Source organism: Oxyura jamaicensis, chromosome 2, assembly GCF_011077185.1.
Source record: "Oxyura jamaicensis isolate SHBP4307 breed ruddy duck chromosome 2, BPBGC_Ojam_1.0, whole genome shotgun sequence".
Taxonomy (NCBI): domain Eukaryota; kingdom Metazoa; phylum Chordata; class Aves; order Anseriformes; family Anatidae; genus Oxyura; species Oxyura jamaicensis.
In genome coordinates this window covers 71,502,848-71,512,221 of record NC_048894.1, presented here as the reverse complement: position 1 = coordinate 71,512,221, position 9,374 = coordinate 71,502,848, and the positions used below count along the sequence as shown (strand labels likewise).

The 9,374-nt window shown below is 48.5% G+C and overlaps 1 protein-coding gene and 1 long non-coding RNA gene across 2 annotated transcripts in view; one reads left to right on the top strand and one right to left on the bottom strand.

Moving 5' to 3' along the window:
* Nucleotides 1–9,010, top strand: part of LOC118162018 — a 28,538-nt gene extending 19,528 nt beyond the window's left edge. The window contains exon 4 of the long non-coding RNA XR_004748256.1: nt 8,885–9,010. This is a non-coding gene — a long non-coding RNA (uncharacterized LOC118162018). The remainder of the gene's footprint in view (nt 1–8,884) is intronic.
* Nucleotides 1–9,109, bottom strand: part of BASP1 (brain abundant membrane attached signal protein 1) — a 52,786-nt gene extending 43,677 nt beyond the window's left edge. Inside the window, exon 1 of the mRNA XM_035317907.1 lies at nt 8,905–9,109. The gene's annotated coding sequence lies outside the window, so the exon portion shown is untranslated. The remainder of the gene's footprint in view (nt 1–8,904) is intronic.
* Between the last annotated feature and the right edge of the window lie 265 nt (nt 9,110–9,374).

Sequence of the window (9,374 nt, the reverse complement as noted above, 5' to 3'; positions counted from 1 at the left end):
AAAAAAAAAAAAAAAAAAAAAAAAAAAAAAAAAAAAAAAAAAAAACATGTTTTGGGAGGTTTTGCACCTCACTAATGTAGTTTAATTCTGATCTTGTGGCAATTTGTTTAATGTCCTACAAGAATCAAACAAATCTAGTTCTTCTCGAAAATAAAACTGGCAAGACAAGCTACCACAGTTTTTTTTCACTTAGTCATGAGCATTTTTGCTTAAAACTAAAGCACCATATTAAAAAAAAAATAAAAAAAAATCTAATTCTCTTCCACGCAGCAGAAGGAGAAACCACATGAATATTTTTTTCAAGTAATAAAAAGATAAAAGTGTTGAATGCTTTTGGCTGGAAGAGCTCCAAGATGTCTATATTGTTATAGGATTTGCATAAAACACTTTTTAAGATCAAGTTCTCATGTTGATATGATCTCACTTTAGTGCACATCTAGATTTGAGAACCATATCCACACAAACAGTGGGGGTCTTGTAACATTATTAGTTTTAGAGCTTAAAATTAAAGTTTTTAAAGGCATCCTATACTCATATTCCTGCTTATTACAAAGGAATGAGACTACACTTCAAGTTTATGCCATAGACCTTACTGCACTCTGTGTATCTGCTAATGCACATATTGCATGTTAATGTGCAATTAAAGAGATGTTCTGTGAAATGCGTTGTGTTAGTTCACAGCTGAAAAATATGGACTTCTAGAGAGGATAGCTAAAGGAAATGGCAACATAAGCAGTGTGATAATTTAACAGAAAAACTATCTACAATGTTATTACAAGGAAGGATACAGAGCCAAAGTTAGCTGAAAAAAATGAACGAGAAGTACTAGCTTGAAGACCTTTGAACTTTTTTTACTGTGACACATTTACAAATACGTGGTATGCACAGAGATATATAAAGTATATCCCAATGTGTTAGAATACAAAATTCCTATAAGAAAATATATCAAGTGGCTTCTTTAACCAGGAGCAAGCGTGCCAAAGACCTTTCTGTTTGAAGTAGAAAGGAAATAAAAGCTGCTGAGATAAATATTTCTATTCTCAGACCATAAATTTATTGTCATTGTTATAAGGAAAACTCCTGGACAGGGTTTTTTTCCAAACCACAAATCGGTTATTGCAGAACTGGTGAGCTATTTCACTCCCTTATTACTTCTCTGTTTTAGTTGTTGAGAGGCTTGGATGCTCAGTCAATGGGAGGGCACACAAAGCCACTTTGTTTCCCTCAACACCATCCTCCATGTACTACTCCATGGTAGAAGAGAAGGGGAAAGTGTTTCAAGTCATGTTTAGCCTGCTTCAAGCAGGAGGGATCAACTATATTTATCATTTGTTGACTGGATATGGTTGTTTTTCTCCACAATGCTTTGTTGGCAGCATCATTTCCAGAGATGTTTACAAAATAAATACCTGAAGGTGATTTGTACTGTAATTTGAACCCTTGGTACCAGAAGCTACCTCAGTACTGAAGGCCACTTTCAAGACATTAAGGTTTTGTGGATCGCCATTGTCACTGTATTGCTTGGTCAAGCGTGAGAGGCCGTGAGGAGCACCACACTCCTCTTATCATTGCCTTCAGTAATTTGTTCACAGAATCACAGAATCACAGAATAGTCTAGGTTGGAAGAGACCTCCAACATCACCCAGTCCAACCTCTGACCTAACGCTAACAAATCTTCCACTAAACCATATCCCTAAGCTCTACATCTAAACGTCTTTTAAAGACCTCCAGGGATGGTGACTCAGTCACTTCCATGGACAGCCTATTCCAGTGACTAACAACCCGTTCAGTAAAGAAGTTCTTCCTAATATCCAACCTAAACCTCCCCCGGCACAACTTTAGCCCATTCCCCCTCGTCCTGTCACCAGGCACGTGGGAGAATAGACCAACCCCCACCTCGCTACAGCCTCCTTTCAGGTACCTGTAGAGTGCAATAAGGTCGCCCCTGAGCCTCCTCTTCTCCAGGCTAAACAACCCCAGCTCCCTCAGCCACTCCTCGTAAAACTTGTTCTCCAGACCCTTCACCAGCTTCGTAGCCCTTCTGTGGACTCGCTCGAGCACCTCCATGTCCTTCTTGTAGCGAGGGGCCCAAAACTGAACGCAGTACTCGAGGTGCGGCCTCACCAGAGCCGAGTACAGGGGGACAATCACTTCCCTGGACAAGTTCATGAAGCCATCAGCAACTGGCTTGTCCAGAGAAGATGACAGCTGAACTTTCACTGACCTAATAATTATTCTAGTGCTTATAAAAAACTACTGTTAGTTCCCTTGAGCACTGTTGTAGATTTGAATATTACATGCAGAGGAAAAGAGTACATGCAGGTGATATTTGAGTGCACAGGAGGGCTGCACGTATTTAACTTCGTTCTAAAAGTGCTGTTCATTAAGGTAATGTCACCAGTCCAAGGAAACTGCATGTAAAGCTTGGGACACTATGCAGAAAGCTGAATGCTCCTCTAAATATCACCTAGGGAGACTAGCACTGAGGAAATCACCAAAATGGTTATTTTAGCAATTACAAGACTGGTTGGAACATCAGATGGCCAAAAGCAGCTTAAAACAAGTTCTGCTGATCCTCCTGAACTGTAGGATGGTCTTCAAGATGAAGATCCCTGAGGGCAGGAAAGGAGAAAGGCAAACCAAAGGCAGGAACAGAAAATGGATAAGTTCTTCTTACCTAAATCCTTCCCCATGAAGAGCAGACATCAGACCCATCAGGAAAAAAAAAAAAAATGTCTCCATGGACAACTCCTTGTCACACTCCTTGAGCTCCCACATCCTACATGCAGCTTTCTAGAGGCATCAGAATGCCCTTGGCTGTGAATGCTAGAGTTATGCAGAGCATACACGAGCTGCAGCAGGCAAGGTAAGAGGTTCAACAGTTGCTTCAGTCTGTTAATTTAGGTGCTTGAATTAGAGGCTCAGATTGCAAGCCCTCAGGTATACTGTGAAGGCCTCACTGCCTATACACACTCCCACTGAAAGCTCCAAGTAAGACAAAGCTACGAAAAAACACTGTGTTCTACTGCCTCTCAACAAAAAGATGGAATGGAAGAAGCTGGGAAATCTGGACAGGTTCTCGTTATTACTCCCTGGGGACCTGTAATCTCCCTCCCTTCACAGGACTTGCAGATCTGCAAAGGAAAGCAAAACTCAGCAGGCAGCTCTTCTCACAGACACCTCAGTGAGACCAGCTGTGCCCAGCATGGGCTGTTCATTCACTGGTGCTGAGCACACACCCAGGGCTGTGATGCTGCTGGAGTAGTACCAGCCCCACTCTCTCAGCCTATCTGCTTCAAAAAACTGTTGTTTAGAGCACCTAGCACATCTTCCCTATTTGCCTCAGCTTTTGTGGTGAAAGCAAGAAACCCAGAAGAGCTGCTTTCACCATCTCAGAGCTCACTGAATTTGCTTCCTCCCACCAGCCCAGCCCAACCAGCAGCAGAAGTCAGTTATGCACTTACCAGTGCTGGCCAAAGCACAAGCAGCAGGAAACTGCTTACTAATGCGGAATGCCATAATCATCTGAGCGTCACTTCTAGTGGTGACAGGTTTCGCCTTCTCCATTTCCAGACTCTTAGTTTTGTACCACCTTTAGCCTGTTTTGTTGTTTTGTTTTTCTCCCAGAATGACGCGCTTAACTGCTCTGAGGAACTGTGATTACAGGAAGCTGATGTAGCATTTCTCAGGCTCCAGCCTATCTTGGATAAACAGATGTACATGATGTACATGACATGTTTGTCATGATTTTACCCTCCCATGCCGACTGCATGTTTGTAACTGTGGGTTTTCACTGTTTTCTACATCTTGATTTAGTCTTGTTTTGTGTGTGCTTTTCTAAAGTGAAAGAGACATGTATCAGTTCTGTTATTGTTGATTTGTTCTGTTTTGTCTAACGCTGCTTCATTTGTTCTCCATAGTTCAGCAATCATCTTAAATTTGTCTAGCAAATAGAAAACTACAGCATACTACTATGTGACCATCCACTTTAACTTAAAACAGTTAATAATGTCAAGCTGTAATTTTGAATATAAGCCTCTCCTTCATCAACCAATCCCTCAAGGAAAACAGTAATAGCAAACAATAAACTGATAAAACAGGCTCTAGCCTTTGAAGGGCTTATACTCTACATCCCACTGTGTATTTAAGGTCTGTTGAAAGAGGAGATGGCCAGCAGCCCCCTGATTTCACTACTTGTATAGGAGCAGCTTCCATTTATCATGTAAAGACATGATGGCATACATTTCTGCCATTAAAAGTAATCCTATGGCAAGCTTTCCCACTACAGTCACTTGGCTTTTGCTTGGAGTAAAAGGCTTTGCTTCAGTGTTGCGTTGACATCCTCCTCATGCCAACGCATAGGTACTACTACCAGCACAATGTCCTCATTAGCAACCATCTATCAACACACCTCTGTAAGTAGCAGAAGGTAGGTGGTTGGGGCCCAATCTTACTACACATTCAGAAAGTCGTTAATCAAAATGAAGCTCCCACCATCAGACCTACAGTTTACATTAAGCACCAAGGGCACGCTGCTCTAAACAACTGCTAGGGAACCGTACAGAAAATTACGTCTTTTGAAAATACATTCAAACTCCTACAGGATAGAAAAACAATAATTAACAAAAAAAAAAAAAGAAGAATAAAATCCCTGGATCATAATCATACGTGTCACTACTTACCAGGCTAAAATCTAAACTAGGCAACATGTGCCCAAAAAGCATGTGTCTTGCCCAGCACTACAGTACTGGTGAGGTACTTGGCCATCGACACCCCACGAGTCAGATCAATGGTGCAGCCTGCTGCAGTTTGACTCTGCAGAACCCAACACCAAACACATCAAAAGAGATCTGCCCCTAATTTATATCCTAAGACAGAAGGGTTTTATTAATAAAACTGTTTCCTCAGACTTAAATTCCATTAACCATACTTAACAGGGAGTTACTACACATCTTGCCCCCAGGCAAAACCTGACAGCTCCACATGTGTTAAAAATTAGTATCTCTTTACATTTATTGGTGTGCTGAAAAAAAGTCAAAAGATTTTATTTTCAGATTCTGGCAAGTCAGGAATCTTTCATGTTTGAGGAATCATGTTGCTATCAATCAGTTTCTATTTCAAACTTACATATTTTCATATCACACAACCAATAGCTACGTTTTTATACGAACCACATTTCTCCATCTTGAAGCAAGAAGCTTAGCTGGCATCACACTTTTAAGAAAGGCAGCTGTGAGATACAAGATGCCGTAGAGAAGACTTTAATGTTCATTCCATTCTGCACGAGGTGCTTTTCCCCTTCTTCCCTCTGCGTTTTTTTAAATCTTGAAAGCATTCCCTACTAATGCATGAAACCTCTATTATGCTGCATATGGTTTCTATTTTCAAGTCTCTAAAGCTTTCAGGAATTTCTTTGATTTCTCTAGTTGTTACTTCATTCTTGTCATTCCCGATTGACACAGAAGAAATAACCCAAGCCCCTCCTAAGCTTTCCATCTTTAGTTATGAAATTGTCTTGATGCAGACAGTACTTCAGAACGGCCTGCCTTTACTGCCCCTGCAGAAAAGAAGGTTAGGGCCTTGAATATTGGTTGATAAGTCTCTGTTGCATTTGAACAGCATCTCCTTTTTCTTACTTGAAGCACTCAGGCTTAAACCATTAAATTTTCAGAGCACCCAGGGACACTACATTCACACCTAAAGACCTAAGTCAAGACCTAAGTCAAGTCCAGGGATTTTCACACACATCTGTATATACAGATTCCTGGAAAGAAAAACTGGAATTCTTGTTTTCGAAACTGTGTGACATCAACATGAAACATAAAGTTTCCAAGTAGTTAGCAGCTCAGTGGTAGCCAAACCCTTGCAAAGAAGCTCTCCCATGATTTCATGGCAAAGCCTGCTTCTGCCCTGCAGCCTGTTCTTTGTGCCAGCTTCTGTCCCTCAGCATGCCCCATCGGGGCATGTGTGAATGCCAGCACAAGGGAAGAATTTTGCATTGTTTGGTCTGAAGCTGTCCTGTACACAGGAGGCTCTGAGGAAGGACTTCACAGTTCACTGCATGGGGTAAAGCTACCACTGGAACACAGCATGAATACAAGGAGCTTCACTCAGAAAACACGATTTATTCCAGAGGCTTCATGTTGAAACACCAAAACCGACAAATGCTTAAGGACAGTTCTAGTCAGTTCTGAAATTGTGGGGTGTGCACGCCGTCTTCTCAGGGAAAAGGTATGCTCCAAAGGTATGCCACTCTCTGAGATAAATCTGCCTATTAGGACCAGGTTGCTTTAGTGGGTGTTGCATTTCAGATGCTAAGAGGCATGGAAAGAGAAGAAGGGAAAAAAAAAAAAGAAAAAGAAAGAAAGAAAGAAAAAAAAACACCTGGTCATTGTTTCACACAATTACTGGGCCAGTAGTTTTACCAGTTTTCATGCTGATTCCTTTTCAACTGGATATGAGGATATGATACTCTCAGAGATTCATATCAACAGGAGAAACTGCTGCGTGATTGCTTTTTGGCAGCTATGTATGAACAAATTCCCCAAATTACACAATCGGCTATCTCACACATGAAGCATACAAGAATAGACAGAGCCACTCTGAATTTCCCCTCTCTTTGGGTTTATTCCATTCACAGCACAGCCAGTGCTCTCCAGCGAAACTGCAACAGCCACGCAAAAAAGGAGATATTCACTGCGTACAATCCCATCGGCAGGTTGATCACAAAGCAAAACTCCTCGCTCGTCCGACACTCCATGCCATGAGGAGCAGGCACAGCTAAGCGTAAAAAAAAAAAAAAAAAAACACCTTTGGTCACATCCTGGCTGCCCTCCTCTCCCCCTCCCGCCCCCAGCTAGAGCTTAGGGGCTGTGAGCAACATCCTCGGAGGCACAAAGGGATCCGCAGGTATGGAGAGCAGTGGCAGCAGAGCAGCAGATGCCGCATTTCCCCGCGTAAGGCACTCCCAGCCCATGCTCCTGTATGCCCAAGTTGTCCCTTGGGACAAACCCTCCGTGCCTGAAGCCTGCCCGTGGCTCTGGGCGGCACCTGGCAGGCAGAGAAGCAGCTGTGCCACGGGTTTGAGGGCTCTGATGGCTTTGCTTCTCCAGAAGTGGCCTTCACTGGAAACACCAAGTGGTCGCAGCTGGAGGCCCCAGGGTGTGTGCTCTGCAGCTCACGTCCACAGCCTCAGAGGGGAAGCAGCAAAACCCCACGGCTACCCCCCGTTTGGGAGCCTGCTTGCGAGATTCTTTTGTCATCTTTGAGCTTGGTGAGCATATCGGTTCTCTGCAGGCAGAGCCTCGCAGGTCGCCAGTTGGCAAAATTACCCGTTTTACAACAGGCTGCAGGAGGGCTGCAGGACCAGGCGCCCCGGTCCTGAGCACGGGCCCCACTGGGGAGGACCAGGGGCGGAGGAGGAACGGGCAGCGGTGCCAACCCCGAGGTGCAGCCATCGGAACAAAAGAGCTTTCAAGATGTCGCACTGGCAGAATCCTCCCGGGGAGGGCGAGCAGAGGGGGATGCTCCAGAGGCCGCCCGGCAGCCGGGAGCGCCGCTGGCTCCCCCTAGGTGGAAGCGGGGCTTCTCCGCGACATCCCTCGCGTGGCACTGAACCGCAGCGCATAAATCACAGCCCCCCGCGCCCCTCCGCCGAAAGGCCCCGTGTACGGCCCTGTCGAACAGATGCCGCAGCCGAGCACCCCCCTGTCCTCAAGGGGGGCCGCGCCGCCCGCCCGCCCTCGCCCCATTTTCCGCGCCTGCACCCTCGGGGTGCAGCGAGGGGGCCAAGGGGCTTCGGGAACCCCCGGGGAAAAAGAGGGAGGCTGCGGGGGGGGGGGCGCCTTTGTTCCTCCCCATCCCCATCCTCGGCGGGGCGGGCCCCGCGCATGCGCCGGACAGAGACAAAGGAAGGGGCGGCTGCGCCCCCCCTGCGGCGGGGAGCCCCCCCGTGACACCCACCCCACCCGGGCTCCCCCCCAGGACCGTGCCGGGGGCCTTTGGGACACGCGAGTGCGTGGGGAGAGGCGGCACGTCGGGGGGGAAAGGGGCACGGCTCCAGGGGGACGAAGCTTCCTTGCTGTGGGGGGGGGGGGGGGGGGGGTGAAAAATTGGGGGGGAAGGAAATATGTCGGGAGAAGGCACTCGATGAATATTCATGGTCGAGCGCATCCGGGCGCTGCTCCCGCAGCACCGGCACGGCACCGGCACGACACCCGTGGGCTGCCGCGCCCACGCGTGGTGGTGGCGGCGTGGGCAGCCCCCGCCCGAGAACAACCGCCTGAGTGCTGGACACAATGGGGAAACAGCGGGGGAAGGGGGGGGGAATGGGGACCGCCGCCCCCCGGCACGGCGCGGCACGGCACGGCGCGCAGCCCCCCGCAGCCCCCCGCAGCCCTATGGGGGGGCCGCGCTCGGCCGCCCCCAGGCTTCGTTTTTCGGCCGCCTTCCCTCGGGAGCGGACCCCAGGCGGCGAGAGGGAACGGGGTGCAAAAGCCTCTCCCCCCCCTCTTCCTTTTTTTTTTTTAATTTTATTATTTTATTTCATTTTTCTTTCCACCACACCCATCGCTTCCTGCCACCCCCCGGGGAACGCGCGATCGGGGCGTTTAAATTCCTCGGAAATCCCGTTTTGTGCCTCGAAGGAATTCGGTGCCCGGCGCCTTCCCTCTCGAGGAACCCCGCAGCACCGCACCCCAAACGCACCGAGGGAGGCAACCCCCCGCCCCCCCCCCCCCCCCCCCCCCCCCCGCACCACACCACCCCCCCCCAGCTTCAGGAGCCCCTCTCCCCACACCTGAGACACCGGGGGGAGAAAAAAAATATGATAAAAAAATAAAAATAAAGGCAAGGCTCTCCGGTTCTGCCCCGAAAACGGCACGAGCGGGGCTCCCCGCGTGTTACCTTGCGTGCCTCTCCTCCGTGCCCCTCTCGTGTCCGCGTGTGGCCGTGTCACCGAGCGCCCCGGGTGGCCCCGTGCCCGCTCGCCCCGCTCCGAGCGCTGCGGCTCCCCCGCTCGCCGCCCGGCACTGGAGTGCCTGGTGCCTGCTGGAGCAATGCCGCCGCTACCGCGGCTGCTGCCTCTGCATTTCTCGCTCTCTCTCCCCCTCCCTCTTTCCCTCCCTTCCCCCCCCTACCCCCCCCCTCTCTGTGACAGTCTGTGGGCAGTTCAAAAGCCACCCGCACTTATTTATTTATTTCGGGGGCTCGCTGCGCTGCGCGGCGCTCACGCTTAGGGGGCGCACGGAGACGGGGGTTTGCGGCACTGATCGGGGGTCCGCAGCCGCACCTTGCATCCTGAATCCCCCCACCCCCCCAAAAAAAAACCACACCCAATTCTTCAAGGGGGAAGGAGCCCGTCGGGGATGGGGAGA